The sequence below is a fragment of the Balearica regulorum genome, chromosome 28 (genome assembly GCF_011004875.1).
Source record: "Balearica regulorum gibbericeps isolate bBalReg1 chromosome 28, bBalReg1.pri, whole genome shotgun sequence".
Lineage (NCBI taxonomy): Eukaryota > Metazoa > Chordata > Aves > Gruiformes > Gruidae > Balearica > Balearica regulorum.
The window spans coordinates 488,243-501,110 of record NC_046211.1 but is presented as its reverse complement, the minus strand read 5'-3'; the positions used below and the strand labels follow the sequence as shown (position 1 = coordinate 501,110).

Sequence of the window (12,868 nt, the reverse complement as noted above, 5' to 3'; positions counted from 1 at the left end):
TGTTAAAATCCTTACTTGTTTTTCTGGCTAGCCCCACGCTATTGTTTGAATACACTGCACAACTGGGAAAAGCCTACTACACCTTGTTCAGCTTTCAGAGCCGAAGTACATCCCTCTAAGGAGCTGCTCAGTTATTCTACGAAATAGGAATTTTCTTTTTGGAGCAAGAATATCAAACCCCTGTCTTGCTGCCCTCGTGAATGTATGCAGTTCAGTAACCACTAAAAATGCCCATTCTCCTGCACTTGCCAAACAGAGGGCTTTCCTTCTCTTCCAGCTGGGCATGGCAGAAATGAACAATAACTCGCCAATGGCGACACGATTTCAACGACCTGCATTCGTCCTGGCATTAATTTCATTTGAATTCGGTATCTGCAGAACATACACTGCATAAAGACAAAACCATCCTGGGGAATCCTAATGGCTTGTTTCTAAAACTTTGCTTTTTATCTCAGGTCTAAGAAACATTGCATTTACAAGGAAGCACGTAATCAAGTTTGGGATTAGCAGATGATAATTTTTTCAGCAGTAAACACAACCATTACTCATCAGTCAGGAATATAGAACTTCGTTGGTAAATCCTTGCTGCTACCGACATCTGAATTCCATTTACAAACTTAATTTTTTCCATCCCTAGCAATGCCAGCGCGGCTAGCTGTTCTCCCCTTCATTTATTCATAGCTTCTGCTTCCAGATTATCTTTTTTTTTTTGAAAAAGGAAGTGAAAATAGCTATTGTTGCATTAAATAATTAAATAAGACTTCATCTAAGGCAGAGGCTGTGAAGCGCAATCAGGAATACAAGTGCATAACTTGCGATAATGATGTTTGTTATTATTATCAGTGGCATAACCACAGAAGAGAATGCGGCCCTTTGTGTTGCGTATGTATATGATTTATAGGTGACAGATAGACAGTTAAATGAAAACACTTCCCTCCAGCATGAGGTGAAGTAGCCTGGTGCATTGTGTAAACCAGGAAGAATGCCTGGTAACTCGTGAAGACCATCAGAAGAAAATGAATGTGCTTGTTTAATGAACTGCAGAATCATAAATCACGTTGTAGCAACACATGGGTATCACAGCAAGGGGGTCCATTTGGGAAGCACGCTGCTTCCCAAATTCATAAGAGTGTTTAAAGAGTAAATAAAATAACATTTCAAAGTATGCTGGAGATATAAATGTTAACAGAGTTATAAAATGTATCCCTATATTTCTGTTACATGTTAACTATTAATGAAAAACATGCCATATCCAATTTAACCATACTGTCTTCAGCATTCAGTCTGTACGGTACGCAGTTAAAAGCTGTATGTCCCTCATTCCTAAATTATTCACAATAAGAAGTTCATTATTAAAGGTATGATCACAATACTAAGTTCATTATTAAAGATCTAAACCATTTGAATTTATGCTAGGGAGAAATGTGGTCACCGATGACACGTTGCCTTGACAGATGGCACTGATCCAGCAATGCACTTAAGTAAATGAACCATTTCAAGCATTTCTATAGTTGCTTTGATTGTATGTGGATCATTTACGTACATAAAGTTAGGTACAGGCTTAAGTATTCGCTCAAGCAAAGCCCGCACGCCTGGGTGGACAGCTCCTGACGCTGCCCTGCACTGCCGTGTGCACCCACCTCCCTCCCGACTTCCAGGAAATCTCCACGGACGCTGTGGAGACGTTCATGGCGATGTCATCCTCAGCCTCCCCTTGAAGCCATCTCCAAGGGATGAAACCTGGGCCAGCGGTCGATGGCAGTCTCACAGAAGGGACATAAACCGTAAAGAATAGTTTCATCAGAAAGGCCTCTAACCATTTTTGGAAGTCTCTTTCATCACTAAAGGTATCATTTGGAGGCGCAGCCATCGAAACCCGTTTGAATGTCACTATTGAACATGTTACTGTTTACGGATGATGGGGTTCAGTCCTATAACCGCATCAGCGGTTCTCATCACCTTCTCCATGAAAACTAAAGGCTACAAGGCCAAGGTGGCACGCCTGACTTGACAACACCGCTAGCCACCGAAAGAATCTTGCGGTTAGGACATCAAGACCTAATTACAACATCAATAACGTAATTATCCCTACACCTATAGATGGTAGCACTGAGTCCTCACCATACTGCCAACCTGCAGCGCCTGGCAGGTCTAAGACGCAACAAATGCCACCAAAGGCGGCAAATTCCAAAGCTCCAGGTAAAGCCAAAGGCGCCGCCGGCTGCAAGTGGGCGATTTTGACTGGAAACCAGCTCCGCCGCGGCCAGCCCTGGCTGTGTACCGGCAGGGGGTCTGGGCTCCTCTCCAACAGCCCCGAGGGCCCTCGCCGCGGGCCAGCCCTGACGGGAGGCGGCGAGGCGGGAGGCGGCGAGGCGGGAGGCGGCGAGGCGGGAGGCGGCGAGGCGGGAGGCGGCGAGGCGGGCGCCCCCCCCGCCCACCTGAGGAGATGGCGGCGAGGCGCCGCGGGGCCTTGAGGCAGCGCTAGGCCTCGAGCGGGGCCTGGGCGCGCCCGGCCTTGGGGCGCCCCTCCCGCCTCCCCCCGCGGCCGGGGCCACCCCCGGGGCCGCCACCCCCCCTCCCCGGGCCCGCAGCCCCCCGGGCCGGCCACGGCTGAGGGGGTGGGCGGGGAACGCCGACCCGCCCCGCCGCGTTTGCGCCTCAGACAAACTTCGTCAGGGCCGGGGGATAGGCGGTGCCGGCCTCCCGGTGACGTCACCGCGCCGCGCGCCAATCCCCGCACCGTCCTGCGGCCCAGAAGGAAATGACGTCACCGTATCCCTCCGCCGGCCAGGTCCCTTTTTTTTTGTGTGTGTGTGTATGTGTGTGTGTGTGTGTGTCTGCGGGCGCTTCGCGCGTGTATCAGCCCGCCGGGCGCTCTTTTTTTTTCTCTCTCTCTCCTGACGGGGGAGGGAGGGGGGGAACAGGACGGGGGACGGGCGGGGGGAGGGAGACACACGCAAAGGCACGGAGCCGCCCCCCGCGAGAACGTAGAGAGGGAGAGCAGAAACAGATAATTCCTCCTCCTCTTCCTCCTCCTCCTCCTCCTCCTCAGCATCACGCTCGGGGGTCCCGAGGGCTCATGCCACCTGCCCTCCCCTGCCGGTCGCCTCGCCCGGAGAGCGGCGGAGCGCGGGGGGGGCGCGCGCGCGGGGCCCTTTAAGAGCGAGCGGCCGCGGCTGAGGCGGCGGCGGGAGAGCGCGGCGGCGGTGAGGAAGGTGAGGTGGTGCGAGTCCGTTATGTGGGGGGGCGGTGGCGGCGGTGTGTGGGGGGGGGAAGGTGGGGGGGGGAAACAGCGGGAGGGGGTTGGTGACCGTTGGAACCGGTTCGAACCGCCCGGGTCTGGGGGAGAAGAGGGAGGGGGGCGGCCGGGCCAGAGCGCGCCGTACACAAAGCAGCGGCGGCGGCCGCGGGAGGAGGGAGGGAGGGCTCGGGGCTGCCGAGGCGGGGGACGGGGAGGAGCCGCCGCGGCGGTTCCCGCTGGGCGGCGGAATGCCGCCGGGCCGCCGCTCGCCCGCCCGGGCTCTGAGGGGAGGCGGAGGGATCCGCGCACAGCCCCCGCCGCTGGGGGGGAGGGGGGCGCGCGGTGAAGCGGCACCGGCAGCTCCCTCCGCCCCGCTCCCCCCCCCCCCCTTCCCTCCCGCCGCTGTCGCCGCCGGGGACGCAGCACAAAACACCGCGGCCCCGAGCGGGGCCTCCCCCCACCGCTCGAGGGTCGCCATCCCCCGGGGGAGGGGGCGGCCGCCTCCTCCCCGTCCTGCCTCCCCCTCCTCCTTTTCCCGTGGCTGGTGCTGGGTGGGCGGCCATGTTGGGCACGGGGATTATTTTTCTCTCTCTTTCTTAGCCGCCACAATACACTGGGGGTGGGTTTTGCCTTACTTCTCTGGAGAAACGTCCTTTCTGCCCCTTTTTAAGGGAAGTTAACGGTGGGGTGAGTCTCTGCCCACCCTCTCAGAGGGTGAGAGCCCCCCTTGGCCTATGTGTTCTCCACCTTTGCGGAGCGGTTCCCCCTCTCTGCTGCCTTCTTGCCCAAAGCTGAGGGGAGCGGGGCTTGCCAGCCTACCCCTCTCCTCAGTGTCCCTCGGGCAGTGGGGTCTGCTGGCCCTGCTGCTCGCTTCTCCCTCCTGTGTCATCTTCTGGTGACAAGAGCGGTCTCAGCACTGGGCTCCCTGCCCATGGCCCGGGTAGAAGAGGTCCTTCCCAAGCACATCTGAGTAGGGGGAGAGGGGAAACTCTTTATCTGTTCCCCTGAGCTTGCAGGCCCTCTCCCTAGGTCTCCTCGCCTGCCCTGTCCCTTTATACTGACAAATCTTGGATTGCTCACCGCCCTTGGTCAGCGCTTTCCCCTGGTAAGCTGTGTGCCCCGACATACCTGCTGGCCTGCCCCATTGCTGGGTCAGAATTCAGCTTACCAGGTTCTCATGGAGAAGGACTGGGCCTGCTGAAAGACCTGTGCAGAATACCCCAGGGCTGATTGTTCTGGCTACAGGTACTAAAAATTAGCTTTTTGGTATCACGAAGGCGTTTGCCTTGCTGTGGTCCCACTCCCCTGAGTATCTGTGGAACCCCGGCTGCTGCATTAGGGCATCCTTGCTCTCTGCTTCTTTCCTTGGCTGGGATGCAACATAAAGCATGTGTGGAGATGGAGGAGAGGCATGAAGCCTGCTGCCCAACACCCTTGTGGAAAACACGCAACACATGACAACACACACAGCTTTATTTTTATTAACTTGGCAGCAGTTGCAGCTGTCGCCAAGACATACCAAATGGGGCAGGAGCGAGTGATCGGAAGTGGGGGTAGAGGATGGGGGGGGAGGGGGGAATCTGTTGCTCCTTTTAGGAAACACTTTGCAAAGATAGACAAATTATGCATCTTCCCTACTCTGGTTTTCCATGTATACTGTCTCATAGCTTCAGGTTGCTGCAGTTGTTAATTTTTATTCTTGAATGTGAAGCCAAGCTTACTACATGCACATCTCTTTCTTAATCATTTAATTATTATACAAATAAGGCTGTCCTACAGGGCTGCCCACCCAGAGAGCTGCCTCTCCATTACTGCTTTAAGGTCTGTCTGGGTGTAGGGTTCTGCGAATGTTACTTAGAGTTGGTCTTGTGCTTGTGGATATATACGGTTATGTTGTTTGTGTGCACCATCCCCACAGCTGCTTAGATACTGTCAGAGAACCTCCAACCGTCTTCATGCGAGTAGACCTGCATCCACGCTCCTGTGAGCAGAGTGCTCCATACTGTCTCCTCACAAAAGAGCCCCTTGCAGAAACGTAGCTACAGACATGCTTTTGGCCGTTAGAAGCTTCAGGGTAGTCCTGCGCTCACAAAATGTGCTAAAAATCAGAAAGTGGTTTGTTTTCATCACTCTGCAGTTCAAACTTTAAGGTAGATAACAATCATTATAATTGAGTGTGTAATAATACATTTTAATTAGTCAGCATCACACACTTCAAAGCCTTTAATAAAACATATAGGACTTTAAATGATAGCATTCATAGGAAATGTAATATGCCTTTTGAAATTATTTCAGGACCCAGCAAAGTCAAGTCAACCACATCAGTCAACGGAAAGTAAACGTACCTTGGCCCGAAGGATGTAACTGTTGAACTCTGCTGTTCAACTTGCGCACTGCCTTTCACCTCCCGTCTTCTTTTGGAGGTGTTGCTCATGATGAATAGCGTATAAACAGTAATGAAAACATCATCCAATATGTATTTTCATCACTTAGATTATATCAGGTTTAGGCTGTGCCAGTTAGTCATTAAAAGCCACTGAAGAGCATTATCTTTATTTCAGGGCAGGGATTGCAGCATGTCTTGACAGCAGAAGCCTTTATCGTAGGATTCATTTGCATTTAATGTAACCTCATTGGGTTTCTAGGTTCTTAAAAAGTTAAGATACGTTCCTGGCTGTTAAGTACGCATCATGGAAAGTAAGTGAGAAAATAAGTAACAAGACAGCAATTCTGTGGAGGCTGCATGTTCAGCTGGGGAAGTCATAGCAGAGAGATGTGGCCATTCAGAAGGAGAACTTCTGAACAAGAGCAGTTGACTTGTGCATTAATTCCTGTCCTAAAGTGTGCATTGAATCATCTCCACAAGCTTATTTGTAGGTCTCTTAAAGACAGACCTTCAATCTTACATTTTAGATTTTCTTTTCTAGCCTGTCAGGAGGGGAGGAGGTTGTCTTATAACAAGTGGTGAAGAAAATGTAAGGGTCAATGAATTATTAATATGTATTTTTTTTAAAGGATCGGGGTATTGGTAGCATTATAACCATGCCACAATTAAATCTACAATGGCAAGTCTAGACTGGCATAAAACCTGCCAAACCTTTGGCAAGAAGGATGAAGAAAGTTTATAGGCTTGGCGCTATAAATGTCATCTGGGATGTAGTCTGTGCACTGCCCACCTCTGCTTGCGTTCTGCGTTTCAGTGGAGTCGATAGGATGCGGTTTGCCCTGGGTGTATTTCCTCCTTCCCCAGAAGCCTGTTTGCTGACCTGGGCTGTCTCCTCTCTGGAAGCTGTTGCAGAGATTCCCTGTGCAGACGCGCCACGGGGACTTGCTCTTCGTGCCAGGCGTAGCCTCTGTGAATGAGGGGGAGCTCTGTGCAAGGACTTGCAGGAGTCACCTTTGTGCTGAAGTCTGTTACTCGTAGGCTTTGGGAAGATGCAAGGCCCATCTTTACAGCTCAGCAACTATTTCCTCATCATTTGCTCAGCTTTTGTGCAGTCCTTCATCACTAATAGTCAACTGTGAGCATGGGTTCCCCATGGGAGTCAGGTGGGACTTCTTTCTTTTTTAAAGAAAAAAAACAACTAGCGTGTTAATGCTACATGCTAATACTTGGATTGATTCTCACTGCGTATTCACTTGGGTTTTTACATTGTAAGTTCACATGAAGACACATATTCTCTTTTGAAAACATGAATAAAGCTTTACATTAGGCTTGCTGGAGGCTTGCTGGTATCTTTTGAGTTTAGGATATCTGTCATTTAAAATGAGTGAATTTGCTACTTGTTTTGTGATGGTCAGAGTGTAAATGTGTTTGCACCTGGAGCTCACTCCTAGCTGGAGAAAGGCGGTACAAGCAGCTCCAGGAGTCGGAGGTGGGAGCGGAGGTTCCTGGGTCCCTCACTGCTCTGTCAAAACTTCTCCTGTTGGAGCCGCGCGAGGCTGATGAATTCTTCCGTGTTTCTCCGTCAGTAAAGTACGTGGCTCTATTCGTACCTCTGTTGGTGCCATCATGTTGGAGGGAGGATGTGAGATTCCGGGTCATGGTCTCTGTCCCTCCTCGTTGTTCAGTCTTTGAACAAACTCAGCTTTTTGCTTTACCAAGTCACCTGTATCGTGGAGCACATACATACTTCTGACCTGCTAGTATGCCCTTAAGACTGATTGTGTTGCAGATGATTTCGCCCAGTAGGCAGAAATTGGGCCACCAGCGGTGCCCTGACAAGTACTGATTTATTTATACTTTTTTTAATTAAAAGCCTTAGAAAGTGAAGCTTACATAGCAAGAGTAGTGCATCCCATCATGTGGATTTTGAAGAACACTGTGAACAAGTCATTAATTTGAAGTCCTTTTTAAAAGAGGTGTGTGTGTATACAGCTTATGTATGTCATAACTTGTTTGCTTTGTGTCAAATAATATCAAGCTGTGAATGAAACTGTAAATATACAACCACAGTTCTTTTGGAGATCACTTCAGTGAGACACAGCTGCCTTGTTCTGCAGCTGTCATGTAAAACCTGCTATCCACAGGTGCTCAGAGAGGAGAAAACACTTGGGACCCGATTCTCTCCCTTGCATCACCGCGTTGGTGAATTGGCTGAGTTAAAACTTGCATCGTGGTAGCGGAGTCCTTTGTTTGCTGCCTCATCTAGGTGGAGGGGCTGGGCTAAGTGTTTATTTTGTTTATTGAGATGGTTTGGAACATTGAAAGTGCCAGCGATGGTTTAAACTAGAGTACAGTCTTTTGTCCTTTCTACCTGCTCAGTCATTTTCTCTTGAGAAAATAATGACAGCCTGTAGGGGTTATATCTGATATCTTTCTAACTACGTGAAAGTGGTTCATCGATAAATAAATGCGATTGGATCTTGGCTTCCAAATTTCAGTTGAAATTACAAGAGATATTTTTTTTATTTATTTATTGCAGTGAGGCATAGGAGAAAAGAAAAGGATTTCTCCTTTTCTCATGACAAGGTAATCTGTCAGGTTGTATGCAAATAAAACATCTTTATCATCGGATTTCCCCTGGTAATGGTGATCGCGTTGCTCAGAATGTAATCAGGTGGCCAGCCTTGTTAATATAAGAGTTTAATGGCTGTTGGCTTTTTTCTACTGTAGGGCAACAATGAGTATGAACCACATCAGCTGACAAAAAATAAAGGGTCTGTGTCTTGCAGTCGTGCCAGTTATTTGTGTAAAGCTAATATATATTGGCTCTCCCCCTGAAGGTCTTCTCCCATTTTCCAACTAAAGGGAGGAGAAAATACCTTTCAGTCTGAAAGGCTTTATTTCTTGCAGTGTGTCTAGAACACTTTGTGATATTATTTTTTTGTAATTTTTTTGGCATCCATGTTTTTCAACCAAGCATCTGCCAGCTATGTGCTGAAAAGCTAAATGTAGAGTATTTATCATTGGGATTAATCATTTTATTGAGCAAAGGCTTCTTACATATAAAAATATTCAAGATCAAAGCTTTGAAAAACAAAGCTGTTACATTATAGAAGAGAGGAGACATTTTCTTAGTTCAGTTGATATGAACAGATGAAATACTATGCGCATAATGTAAGTTAGTGTCAAAAGAAGCTTGTAACTACAGTCTCTTTAGCATTTTGTCTTTGCATCTTTTGAATAATTATGAGGTGTTGAATAATTTTTTTTTTAACAATGTGTGCAAAGACTTTCTCTGTAGTTCTAACCTTCCTGGGTAGACATATGTGCATGCTTTAATTAATAGATCAGGTTATTTATCCTGACTATTTATAGACTGCCCATCACTATAGCATTAAGGCACTGTTACTTGTCTGGTGTGGAGTAATATGATTCCAGACAAATAGTTACTGTTGTAAGCGTCACTGGTTTTGCCAGCGAAGAGAAGCTTTGTCCTAGAAGCTTCACAGAGGATTTTTTCTAGATGTTTCTGTGAAGGATGACTATTGAAAATCATAAATATGTAGGTATTGATCAGTCACAATGGTTATCCACTCAAGATCCTAGTGCATGTCTCGTATGAGATTTTGCTTGGTTTTACTAAGATCTTGTAATTATAAAAAAGTTTATGTTAACAGGCAGAGAAAATAATATTTAAGACTCTGAGTCTTTCCTTCCTCTGCTAAGCAGATCTCTATCATAAACCTGTACTAAAGTGCTTCATTTCTTGGTATCTGTTTTCTTAACCATTTGTCATTCAGAAATGATTTTTTATCATTTTTTTTTGGGGGGTGGTGGTTTTGTGGTTTGTTTGTTTGTTGTTTTTTTTTAACAGGAGGAAGTTTGAGTTCAGTGAATGAGGGCTGGGCATCTTGAGTTTTACTTCTGACTGAGCCTCTCATTGCTAGTAGAACCTTTGGCAAGCCACTTAATTTCACTGAACTCTGTTTCCCACCTTTGAGATAAGGTTAATAAAAATTTTTACACACTGCAGGTTTTATGTAAATTAAGAAGCTGGTAATGTCTGTGAAGCATGCAGGTAATGGGTGCTATGGAGAATGTCAGCTTTTTCATGCTTAATATAATATACTTGGTTAATTGTATATTATTACAATACTCTTTGATTATCTTTTTTTAAATATAGTAATGTTATTGTGTTTGATGAGTAAGAGACTTGGGTTTGTGTTGGGGTTTTTTGTCAGCTGGTTTTTTTCTCATTGATTATAAGATATTTTACTAATCAGACTAGTTTTAGACACGTTTTTGTGAAAAGTTCAGTGGGCACATTTAAACAGCTACTGCTTTATGCAGTGTTTATGCGCAGGACTTTGGATGTGTTAAGTTGGGGTAATTTGGTTTGTGCTGTATTTATTAGTAATGTTTTGTGTATTCAGTGAGATGAAGGGAGTTAATTAAATACTCTTTTAACAGTTACTTTCTATAGCAAAAGCCTCATTGTCAACAACTAAAATATACTTGTGGTTTTGTAGTAGTGCAGAAATATCTAGTAATACGTGTTTAGTTCATGAATTACACTATACTGTCAAAAAATGGAGCCTCAAATGTCCCTGCAGGACATTTAACCTGCCTTGCCTCCCTTATACTATATGTACCGTCTCTTACCCATCTGTCTGTTCCCAGGGGCATCCAGAACTGGACATTTCACGAGTTCCCTGGGCAGTCTGTTCCAGTGCTTCATCTTTATTCCTAGAAGGTTTTTTGGTATCTAAGTTGAAATCTCCTGTTCTTCAGTTTAAGCCCTTCATTTCTCGTTTCCATCACCGATGTGGAGAAGAGACCACTTCCTTCCACTTGGCAATAGCTTTTTATCTATCTGAAGATTATTGTGCTTCAGTAATCTCCTCTCTAGATCGAACAACTCTGGATCATTCCTTCTTTTCGTGAAGACCACACTTTCTAGCTCTCTTCTGGACTCTAGTTGGTTTAAGTCGATCGGTGTTACGCTCCAGGCAGTGGTAGAGCATGCAAAGCACGGGCTCGTCTTTTTGCATGAGAAACCATTAAATGTCCCTTTGCTTGCTGATAACTCGCTAGTGGATCCACTGGCAAGCCTGAGCTGTTACTGGATTTTTCTCATCTCAAAATGCATGCTGGGAAGGTGTGATAAGAGTGAGGAGAAAACAGCTACGGAGATGTGCTTGTATCTCCAGACAGAATACTGGAGCAGAGCACTTTGGGGACAGCTAGAAGAGACAAGGTCACTTCAAGTTCCTGAGAGAGTGCTTTTTGGGTTAAAACTTGACTGAAAAGGACTTGAAACAGTGAGAAAATAAATGATCTCTTCTTCTACCTGTGTTCAAAGAAACAGGATTCTTGGTACTTTCTTTGTAAAATCACAATACTAGATACTAGTTCTCTACCAAGAGTGTTTCCTGATAGCTGTGGACGAGCCCACAAACACCCTCAGTTTGAGCAATCTATTTAGTCCCCCCCAAATCCCCTAAAAGAGGCAGTCTTGGTAGGAGTAAGCTACTTGTGAGCTGGGTTGGACTGGGGGCTTTTTGTTGTCTTTAAAAGACCTTCATAAAGGAAGGGCAAATCCAATTTCATGGAGATCAAAAGTGAAATTTTCAAGAAATGTTTTCATTTACTGTATTATTTAAGATTCTGCCCTGTAAAGACACAAAATTGTGAGGCATGGGGATAGCTAATATTAAATATTTCAGAGTGGCAGTATGTGTGAACAGGCATAAACTTTTTCAATGAAAAGTGCTCCTGTTCTGTATCCTCATAGAAACGGTGGCAGGACTAGTCCTTCAGAGCTGTGTGCAGGATAAGATAATGACTTTTGTTCTTTTATCGATATGAATGTTGAGGAAGTGGGGAACAAAAGACCAGCTCCTGAACACGAGTGGTGCGATGGGCTTCCTTTAAATATTCTTTATCTTATTCTTAAAATGAATATTGCTGTGCTTCAAAAGCATAATTGGGAAGTGAGAATTACTTGTATTAGTATAACCAAGCATAAAACTGAAATGAGTATTTCTTGGTAAAACACCGTCATGTGATGACAGCGTCACAATATAAGCTCTGCGAGTGTTTTTTAGACAAATACAATGCAGAAAAATGAGAGTCTGAGAGGCTGCCTTTGTGTCTAGGGGAAAACAACAGTATGTGTTGCTTAAGTGCTGGCAATTTGAATTTGGCAAACATTAACAAGTTTTTAGGATTTTTTTTTTCCCTGGGGTTACCTGATTAAGATGCTTACTTCAGCATTTGTTGAAGTTTTGTTTTGACTTCATGTTGCGTTGCAGGAGATTCCTGATGATCATGCTTTTGCATTTTACAGCCAGTGTGGCACAACGCAAATAAAAATTAAAAGATTGCATTTGCACAAAGTGGCCGCACCCACAGTCTGTAGTCTTACTCTTGTAAATCCTAGCTTTAGACTGATTTGCAAACTGAAGCTCAAAGCAGGTTGAGCATTTGTTTGGCCAAAATTGTGACTGTTAGGATAAGAAGGGTAGACACTGCTTAATGATACAAGACTTATAGTTTAATTGCTCTGTGGTTACTTAATCCATCTTATATTTTAAAGCTACTTCTCTTCTGGTTTTTCAACAGTGAACTAATAAATGTTAGTCTGTGTTTAAGCCTTCTGGTCATCGCTGTTTTCAGTGGCTATTGAAAATGCAAATTGCCTGCGCATGAGTTGGATTATTTTCTTGTTTGTCCCCTATTAGAAGTGGTTTCTTTTGGCCAGTTTGTCTCAGAAGATTTCTCACTAGATTTTTACGGCCATCAAATGGTAGTAGAGATGACAAAATGCAATCGTAATGGTCTCTTTTCCCACCAAAATGTAATCAAGAAGAGCAAAATCCCTCCTAGACAGCTTGATTCCCATTGACTTAGAGTACAGAACTGCCACTTGTTCTGCTCACCATCCTTTCTGGTGGTTGATAGTAGAGGGAAATAATTGATTCTTTTTTACTATAACTCAGGTGGGAAATTAGGAAATTCAGGTTTTGTGCTGTCTTGTTTCCTATAGTAATCCTTACTTCCTTTAAAAATGCACTTGAGCTTCAAGTGAAGTTTAGAAATGGCCAAATCCTGAAACAATGCAAAGCTAGGTCTGGGAGAAACTCCTTTCAGCAGCTCAGCTGAATGGCTCGTCAGTTGTCAAAGTGTGGTTGGCAATGCGTGTGGTGAGTCCCCCTCATCAGCTTTTTGGAGACCTTTGG

At 45.8% G+C, this 12,868-nt stretch overlaps 1 protein-coding gene across 7 annotated transcripts in view; it reads left to right on the top strand.

The window, feature by feature from the left end:
• The first annotated feature begins 2,754 nt into the window (after positions 1–2,754).
• POGZ (pogo transposable element derived with ZNF domain) overlaps positions 2,755–12,868 on the top strand; it is a 37,392-nt gene continuing 27,278 nt past the window's right edge. The window contains exons 1-2 of one of the 7 annotated variants that reach the window (XM_075737360.1): positions 2,942–3,215; positions 5,160–5,391. The gene's annotated coding sequence lies outside the window, so the exon portion shown is untranslated. The other 6 variants (XM_075737361.1, XM_075737364.1, XM_075737367.1 and 3 more) reach the window with 6 other exon arrangements.